At 45.4% G+C, this 9,658-nt stretch overlaps 1 long non-coding RNA gene across 1 annotated transcript; it reads left to right on the forward strand.

The window, feature by feature from the left end:
* The first annotated feature begins 1,553 nt into the window (after positions 1 to 1,553).
* On the forward strand, positions 1,554 to 8,697 carry LOC132321985 (uncharacterized). The gene is made up of 5 exons (XR_009484983.1): positions 1,554 to 1,661; positions 2,941 to 3,035; positions 3,558 to 3,628; positions 4,589 to 4,723; positions 8,661 to 8,697. It is a non-coding gene; the product is annotated as an uncharacterized LOC132321985 (long non-coding RNA).
* Positions 8,698 to 9,658: the final 961 nt, after the last annotated feature.

A 9,658-nucleotide genomic window follows, 5' to 3' on the forward strand; every position in this document is an offset into this window, starting at 1 on the left:
CACTGCGTTCCTCAGGTTGTGCTCGCCGCTGTCTTCTGCCTTCAGAGCTATGGCCACAGACCCTGCTTCCCCTTCACCCTCACCATGGATTTATCCCCTTTAAAAGCGTTTACAAGGTTGCTCAGCTCTTCTTGTTCTTGCTCGGTTTGTGCTCTTTGGCGGAAGAGGTTGGTAGAGAACCTGATCATGCGCTTTTTCTTCTCTCTGCCTTCTTCAGTAGCCTCCGTGGAGACAAAGTGTATCATGTTGTCCATAGCTTCGTAACTCTTCCATGCGTTCAGCGTGTTCAGATGAATCTGGCTTACTAGCGTTTAAACCAAAACTCATCCAAGTAAATGGAAAAATTCCTAATTCCATTTCTGGGCCTCATCAACTTGGCTTGTTTCTCCAAAGCTTTGCGCCTTTTGTATAATTATTTATAACTTTGCAAAGTCGTGGCCGGGCAGTTTTTGTAAATGTTGCCCCAATGGAATATCAGGGTTTCACACCCCCTCTGCATAGCTGTAAATGAGCTAGAAAACCCAGAAAACCTGTTGTGCTGAATAAAATCATACTAATGATTTGGAGTTCATGTTGGGCTCAGGGAGGCAGAGCAAAGCACCAGCAGCTCCGCCTAGGAAATGTAGGGAGAAAAGCCAAACCTCATAAACATTTCCTTTCAAGGAAAATAGGTTTTGAAACAATGTAAATAAAGACATTACCAAAAACATGTTTTTCTTCTAGGAAAAGACCATCCAGGATGGAGGGTTTTTTCCATTTAGGAAAAAAAGAAGCCTGTGAAAAAGCTATCAAAATCTATCAGAAGCGGAGCAATCTGGACAAGAATAGGAACAATCAGATGAAAATTAACCTTTTTTTTTAGGATTGTAGGAGCTGTCTGTGAAATATTTTGTGTTTTAAAGGTCTCATTTTCTGACAAAAGATCAGTTTCAAGAGAGAATTTTCGACCTATGCTTTTTTACATGCTTCTGCAAAAGAGCAGATGCTAACGCTAACCTTTATTTACAGAAATAACCCTAGATTCGAATGAACCGCTTGGAAGAACACAGCCTTGCTGTTCTCCCTCGCTAAGAGACACAGCCTTCCTGCCTCCTTCCTGACCGAGCCCATGATAAAGGTACGAGTTGAGACTTGAATCCTGCAAGACCCTATGGCAGGCTGGATTGGTTTTTGCTTGCTGAAAGCTGTGTTGCGGGGTTATAACACGAGGTTCAGGGCTGCGTTATGCACAGTGTTATTTCATTTTCAGGATATATCCTTTGCAACACCTTTCAGTCTTGAGTGAGAGGCTTTTAGCTGTTCCCTACCAACTAGCGAGCTCCCAGCCCGTTCCCTGGCTACGGTCTCCATCAAATCCTTGCTGCCGCAACTGTGGGATCCCCGAGAGGAGAAATCAAAATGAGGAGAGAGGCTCTACTTCTAATGCAGATCCTGGGCCACTGAATAACTGCTTGGGTAGGCGGGCACACAATGCCTGGGTTAAAGGAAAAGCTACAAGCCCAAACTGATTGTTTATCGATACAATTTTTCTTCTTAAAAATGCAGATTTGCGGCAGGACCACATGTATTTCTGATGTGCTGGAAAAAGGCGTTTGAACCAACTGGCGGATTATAAAACCCACTAGAAAGTGACGCTCACTTCTGCTTTCCCAGTTGCCTAGGTGATTAACATGAGATAAATACAGTTCTTCCTATGTCTATTCTTAAATCTTTAAGACAAAGAGTTTTTTGACTTTGTGTTGCAAGACGCAAAGGTGTTTCAACAGCCAGATTTCACAAGAGCTGGGCCCTCCTCCTTTCCCTTCGCTTGTGTCGCATTTCTGCTGTGAAGGTGACCTTATAGTCACCAGCTGAGCACCCTCCAAACCCTCTTAGGGCCGGGAAGGGGGGGGCAACTGTCCCTGGGGGCAACCAAGTTCAGCGGGGTGTGTGCCTGTAAGTAAAGCTCCCACTAGTTAAAAATACCAAGTCATATATGATTATCTTTAGTGCCGTTAACACCCCGTAAGCATTAGAACAGCAAAAGGCGGTTGTCCGTGAGAAAGAGCAGATTGCTGGGCTGGAAATCAGAACACCAGGCTCCCGCCTTTGGCGTCCTCACCGAACTGTGCAACCCTGAGCTAGTCGACGCGTTTCTAATCCCCCCCCTTATTTTTCCTCCATTGTCTCTGTTCAGAGAGTAAGTCCTTCGTGACAGGGATCATCTCTCACTGTGTGTTTGTACAGTGCACAACGCAATAGGCCACGATCTCCGTCGATGGCTCCAAAATGCAGGGCCTTCAGACGAGGCTTCTGATGCAGAAATCGTCATGTGTGATGGCTTCGGAAAACCCAGCTCTGCTGCGTGTTTTCCCTTCTCCTTTCTGAGGCTCTCGGGTTGTTCGTAAGCGAGCATGAACACGAGGCAGGGAAATGCTGTTGCCCTTCTTTGACAGATCAGGAAGGAGAAGTACAGAAATGTGGAATGGGTTTCTCCAGCTTATAGAGCAAACAGGCGGGTTTTTTTTTTTTCTCTCTCTCTCCCCCAGTTCAGTAATGCAAAGAGACAAAACATTTTTAAAACCGAAAAATTCCCAGCATATCTTCAAGCTTTTCCCTCCTGCTTCCTTTCCCTCTTCCCGGGCTGGCAGAAGCCGCCAAATCTGCTAGTATGTGCTTCCTTTAATGTCTTCATTTTTGTCCCTGCTTCTCTGCTGACCTCTGGAAACTCTCCAGGGATTACCGGAGCAAATCTTAGCCAGTCAAAAAGGTGTCTTATTTACAGAGGCAGCTACTGAACCTGTGTGTTATGTCTAATCCAACCTGAGGTTGTAGATACCTACATCCACCTAGCCCTATTTACCCACAAATTAGGCATTTTTTGGTGAGACTTGAACAGCCACACATTGATAGTCATCTGTTTGTTTGTTTTTTTTATTTTGCATGTTTTTAACTGGGAAGCAAAAGGAACATCATCACCCTTCATTTAACCTCGCAGCTCCGTGGTGCAGCAGACAAATTAGAATAGCATCTATCTTAAAGATGAGTGTATCGAGGTAAGAGATTACAGCACAATTTGTCTGGCTCCTGTAGAATTCAGAGGTGAGCTTGGAGGGATGGAGCTGGTGGTGCTTGGGCCAGAGCAGCCCATCACCTGAGCGCTACCCGGGAAGGGAAACCATTCTGCTTCGGGCCAAAACCTTCCCATTACCCCTCCCGGCGAAACAGAGGGCTGCCCTTTCCATTCTGCGCATTGTGCGTGAATTTGGAGCCGCTTCAAAAAGGAAGTGTTTGGTTTTTTTAAAAAAAAAAAGGAGAAGAAGAAGAAGAAGTTATTTCAGACATGTTTCCTGGGTTGCTGTTTGTTTTTGATGTTTTCAGCCAAAGCCAAATGGCACGGCGCAAACGCGGCCCTGGCTGCGGCGTGCTGTTTCCCTGGCTGGCAGGGACACCTAGTGGGTAGGGCAACGTGTGCCGGTGAAGGCAGGGAAAAACACGCGCTCTTGACTTCCCACCAAGGGCAATATTTCATCTTCTGAGTCATGCTTGTGCCTAATTGATGCTCATGTTATCCTTAGGAATTAACGCGCAGTTGGGAGGAGTTTACAGCCAAACCTCCTTCAAGGGACGGCGATTGTAACGTGAGAAGGTGAGCTGAACAACTACTGCTAACGGGAAACGCTGCCAGCCGAGCTTTTGTGTGATTTATTCTTTTGAAGCCTGTTACAGTCATAATAACACCTACACTGGCTATATGTGAGAGCTAACTCGGTGGTGGCATGATTCATCTCTGTCTGCAGTTACGCATTTCATGGGGTATGGCACTGGGGCCACTTTTATTCTATTGCAGACACCTACAAAATGACGTTTACTCCTGCTCTTAGTGGGATGGCTTCAGCAGAAAAAGCAGCAGGAAGCTTAAAAAGATGAGGAAGGCAGTGTGACCATCCACCCCCCCAAAGCCAGCAGGGCTGTTCGATGTCAGGGCCGGACCCAAATCCGTCCTGCCTCCTCATTGCTCGTGGCGCAAACCAGGCTTTGCTGGCCCTCAAGCTGTTTCCCAGATCGGCTCCTTGATTGCATTCCCTTCATGCAGGTTTTTATGGGAAGAGGTTGTTGACTAATTTCTTTGTTTCCATCGTGGGGCTATGGAGAGCTTTTTTCCTGTTCTCTTCCCAAGCACCTGTCTGAGAGGGCTGACGTGGGGATGCTACGGTCCAGATCGACGGCGTCCCTAAAATCCTCTAGCCCGTGCCAGAAACAGAGACGTTACATGTGAGAGGTCTCGTGCAGGGAGAAAACAAGCCCTTTTATAAGCATGTGAATTATTTTTTTTGTTTAGGGTAAATACTTCTCCTCTGCAAACTACAAAATCTGGAAGCTGGGAAGGAGCATCCTCCCGCTCCCACTCTGGGGATGTAGGCCCTGAAGAGGTTCTTACACTGAAAAATTTAAGATGAACTGCAGCTTCTGAATCAGAAACATATCACCTAAATAGCAGGAAGCAGTTATGCTCTGGACATTTTGAAATCGTCATCTTCTGATCTAATTACGTGCTAGCAGTAAAACTGACACAGTTATGGTTATTAAGTCCTTTTCTTTTTTTCAGGTTTTACCAAGAATTCTATCTGAGGACTAATAGGCGCTTGCATCATTTCTGTCCTATATGCTATATTAAGGAGCAACTACATCATCAGCAAATAGTTTTGTTGTGCTGATACTGCGCACAAAGTCAAACGCAAAGGTACAGAGCTTTGGTTTTTTTCCCTGGACTCTCAACATAAATTGAGTGGCTTATTCCTCATCAGTTCCTTCATTAAAGGAGGACTCTTAATTCTCATTTAATGAAATTAATCCATTTGAAGGAGGGGGTAAAAATTGCTCCTTTCTGACATAGCTGCATTGACACAGTTTTGTAGCGGGACATAAATATCTGTATTCTAAATACGGATGGTGGGAAAAAACAGTAAACAATATATTTGGGAAGACTTTTGGCACCAGTAATCTGAATTCTTACATATAAGCTAGCAAAATGCAGTTTATGCAAAATTATGATTATCAGTGTGTATACAAATAGACGAAAAAAACTCTTAGAGTATTATTGCCAATGACTCAATGTCAAACTGGAAGTAAATTTCAAGAGTATTCCGAGCAGATGTGCAGAGATCTTCAGGACTGATTTTAGTCAATATTTTTATTAGTGATTTGGAGGATAAATATAGAGTACACTTATAAAATTTGCTCAGTCTGGCAGGCAGGATCAGAATGCGAAATGATAAAATTGAAGAGATGGCCTCAGATCAACAAGATGAAGTTCACTAATGACAAGTATGAAGCGCTACGCTGCAGAGGGAGATATCAAATGCATAAATACAAACTGGGAAATAATCAGCTCAGCGTCAATATGAGAAAATGATCTTGTGTGTATAGTGGTTCATAAATTAAATATGACTCAACAATGTGATTGTGCTGCAAAAATTGCTAATCCCACCTGGAGTTCTGTTGATAGCAGTGGTGTGTGTGGAAGAGGAGAGATTGTGCAGGCGGGAGGCTGGATGCCTGCAGCTCCTTAATTACAATCTGGGCACCCAAGTAGATCACGCTGCCCATCACCTTCCAGACCTTCCCTTTCCCCCCTCTCCAGGCCCTTTCCCCAGACACAGCCATTCTTTGCTGGCTTCCTCCATGAAGGATCCTTGAGCTCTTCTTCCCTTTGGACAACATTGCCTCTACTCCTGCTGCCTCACATCGTTCCTTCTCATGGAAATAAATGACTGGTGACTCCAGGAGAGGTCTCCATACCGATCCTATAGGCACATACGATTCCATATAGGCAGCATGCACTGCTGAGATGAAGCTGGCTGGGAGTCTGTCGAGGAGGACACGCTTCTGCAGATGCGCTGGCTCCTGGCAGCTTTGGTCTGAACCAAGGGAGTACCACACAAACTCAGTGCAAGTGTGTCACTCACAGATGTAGCTCAGTTCAAAGGGGAAATTAACACTTGAAAGAAAGAAAGAAAGAAGGAGACAATCTCCTGAGAATTACCACTGTCCCAGGCAAGAGAAGAAAGTAGAGGGAAATGATTGCGTTTCATTGCCTCATTTTTTTATCACAGTGAAATTTGTGAAGGTTTTTCTTGTGTTTTTTTAATCCTTTTTAAATCATTCAGGATTTAATACTACATAGAACTATCTCCATTGCACCGTGTGACAACCATGGGAGGTGTGCCCGGGGTTGTAGCCACTGACCCAGCCACAGCAGGCAATGGACCGAGGTTCAAAGTCCTCCTTTTGTCACTTTTACAGATGTAATGGCAGGAAGGGTCAGCCAGCGCTGATGAAAACCCGAATATATGTTTCAGAAATCATAAACGGATCACTTAAAGACTGTGGGAGTTTGGGTGGCTGTGCCCAAAAGCCCGAGGCCTACCACTAGATGGCAAACTTTAATTTTTAGATTTTTAAATTCTGGAGCTGCCCTCCCAGAGCCGTGTCCTGCCAGGGCCAGGGGCTCAGGCCCAGGGCCATGGCCCTGCCACACACCGCTCGGGCCGCCGCGAGCTCTCCAGCTGTCCCACTTCTTCTTGGACACCAACCGGCCAAAAATTTCCATGTGAGCATATTGCTTGCGCGCAGAAAATAGCCACGAGATGCTTCCCCAGGTGCCACTTTTCCCAAAGCAGGGAACCAGTAGCTCTCCTGCGGTTTTTCTCTGTATGGAGGCTCCGGGTGATGCCCTGAGCAAAGGCGTGGGGGACAGAGATCCAGGCAGTTGTTCAGTCAGGCTCAGGTCAGGAAAGGACCAAGACAGGGCTCTGCCAGGTAGGTCTCACTGGTGGCTGGACACTCTGAAGAACCACCGCCCTTTCTCCTCCCTAGTTTTTCTCCCTCGCTTGGCCAGGGGCCGGGGTTGGGTGCGCTGGAGAACAGAGGCACTTTTCAAGGCTCGAGACATTGTATAGGGTGGGAAAAAGGCTTTTCTACTCTTCTCTCCCTGATAGCTATCTTGGAAGGCATTAAGAGGTAAGCTAAGAAAGCTACTCTACTGAATGTGGTCTTCTCCAGATCTTTATCGATCCCTGAGGAAATGGGCACGAACTGCAAATCGGAGTGGTGCCAGCAATGCAAGCAACCTCAGGTCTTGCCAGTCCTTGCCGTATTGTGAGAAGTACTATTAGCACATAAAGTTTTACATATATTTTAGGAAACTCTAGTAATATTGCCTAAATCAATCTTCATTTTCGTAGGAACTTAATGAAATTATGTATCTTCCCCCTCAGCCATGCGTGTTGCCTTATTTTAATCAGTAAATTTATCTCGGTGCGAAGAGGTACCTCAGTGGATACTGGGAAACTCAACCCCAAGTCTGAGATATATGGTCCCCGGTACAGAAATGAACCGTTAGGTCATGTTTCTCATACCGCAGGTCTTAGACCAAGAGCTGACCTCATGAGCGACACTGCTTCTAACATGGGGACTGCAAGATGTTTCAATGAGACAAATCACATTTCCTCCACAAATAGAGTTAACAATTCTGTGGAGCACTACCAGGAAGAGTGTTTCTTCACCATAGCACATAATGTTTTTGTGGCAAAGCACGGTGGTTAACACGGCAACTTCTGCAAACCCTCATAGGGTTTTCTTTGCATCTGCCATTCATGGCAGTCCTTTGAGATCTTTTAAAAGTCTTACTTACTAAGTCATTCAATACCCAGCAGTTGTCCTCTACACACTAAACCTCTTGCAGAATTTTGCAGTGTGTTATGCAAAAATATTGCCTGCTTTTACTGATTTGTTGTCTTTTAAATTACATGGCATGAATGCCATGCGAGATGTAGTCTTCATCTTCTATATTTTAATTCTTTTTTGGTCGTCTGGTCCTACATCCAGCATCATTAGCTGAAAGCAAAATCAAAGACATTCCTTCCAGCTGACCAAGAGCTGACTCCTCTCCATGGTCTTCAGAGCCTCCATTCTGAAGGCCAAACTTCCCAAGGTGGGCAAGGATCTCCCCTGGCTCCACACAGCGGGGTTAATCACCTCATTTCAAAGCAATCTCCTGAAATGAGTCTTTACCAACAAAAACAGTATTTCTCAACTAGAATTTGGGTGTTGCAGGGAGGTGAGGAGTTCAAAATACCCTGGGGCTGAATAAAGGACTTTAGCTTCCAGACCTCTTGGTGAAGCCCTTCCCCTGAGGCATGGGCTGCTACAGCACACTGGGAAGGAGGCCCCTGCCTCCTGTTTGCTGTCTACAGGATTGGGATACACGGTTCCTCTAGCTGTTTTTGCAAATGGCTGCCCAGACTCAGGTTTCCCAGGGTTTGATTTAAATGTCAGATCACGGATAACAGCGACAAACTAAGCCCAGATACCTCCTTCTCCCTCCCCTCGTCTCAGGAACCATAAGCTCTATCCTGGATTTTTTCTCTCTTCTCCTGCCGTTTTTTTGTCAGGACTGGGCAGAGATGTGTGATACCAATGATACTTCTCATTAAGGTGGAAATTCAGTTTTAAATAAAGCTAAGGCAAATGATGAAGCATTTTCCAAAGTCTTGTTTTCCTGGTGGACTCTTTTGCATCAGTACCTTTCAGTACCAAGAATCACAGGGAGGTGAAAAGATCGATTTTAGGGTCAAACAAGAAAGAAGTAATACATTATTACTTATTACTTCCTACAGGCATAAGCTGAAAACTGCAAAGAAGGATTTGGTATCAAAATGTATATTCATTTTCAACAGAGGAGGGCTAGCTTTGGGACAGGTGAGGCTGTATATCCTTTGTTTTCAGGGTGAGGAAAGCATCAGGTAATTGCACAAGGACAGGGATTTGGGTTGTTTCATTTTAATCCTGTCTCATTCAATGCACTAACCTGTAGTCAGGATGAGCATGAAGGAGTCACACCAGCTACCTGCAGTAGCCCAGGACCTGTAGCAACCTGGGCACAATGCCCATACACTTTAACACTGGGGGAAAAAAATCTTTGGGGTGTTAACAATCTTCTAACTTCAAAAAAACAATCACTGTGTGAGTGAGGGAAGTCTCGTGTAAGGGGTGGGAATTCCCACCCACTTGGTCAGGATCTCACCAATATGATGGACCTGCTCCGTGGCTCCGAGCAGTCAAAAATATCAGGGAGGCGGAAACTATTTAGACTGTCTTCTTACATATAAGGAAGGAAAAAAAATCACAAGCCAGTTTTGAAATTATCCTTTCCTTTCTAAGTTAACTATAATCACCTTCTATGCAAGGAGAAGACAGAAATGTAATCTGTCCGCTAGAAACTGTGGACAGAGCATAGCTCGAGCAATGAAGAAGTATCCAGGGAAGGACTGGTCCATGTCGTACAAGCAGCTGGATATCTTGACAGCTCATTCATTATTGCTGAAAGGTGCTAGTTGTGGGGGACGGACTGGCTCACGGGGCTGGCTCTGCTGCCCGGACCAGCGGTCGGGGAAAGTCACCACTGTTTCTCAGTGATTTCATAGCTTTTGTGAAGTGCACCGGTCACAAACTACTTCCCACCAGATAAATGTCTGGGAGGTAAAATCTGCCACCAATGGCACCAAGTGATGTGTTAGCCAAGGGCAGGCATGGCCTGATGATTATTCTGTATTTCCCTTTTAGTGCTTGTTCCATCACCTTACGGCTGAGGCTCGCTGAAAGGGAGCTCCCAGGC

The sequence above is a fragment of the Gavia stellata genome, chromosome 2 (genome assembly GCF_030936135.1).
Source record: "Gavia stellata isolate bGavSte3 chromosome 2, bGavSte3.hap2, whole genome shotgun sequence".
NCBI lineage: Eukaryota > Metazoa > Chordata > Aves > Gaviiformes > Gaviidae > Gavia > Gavia stellata.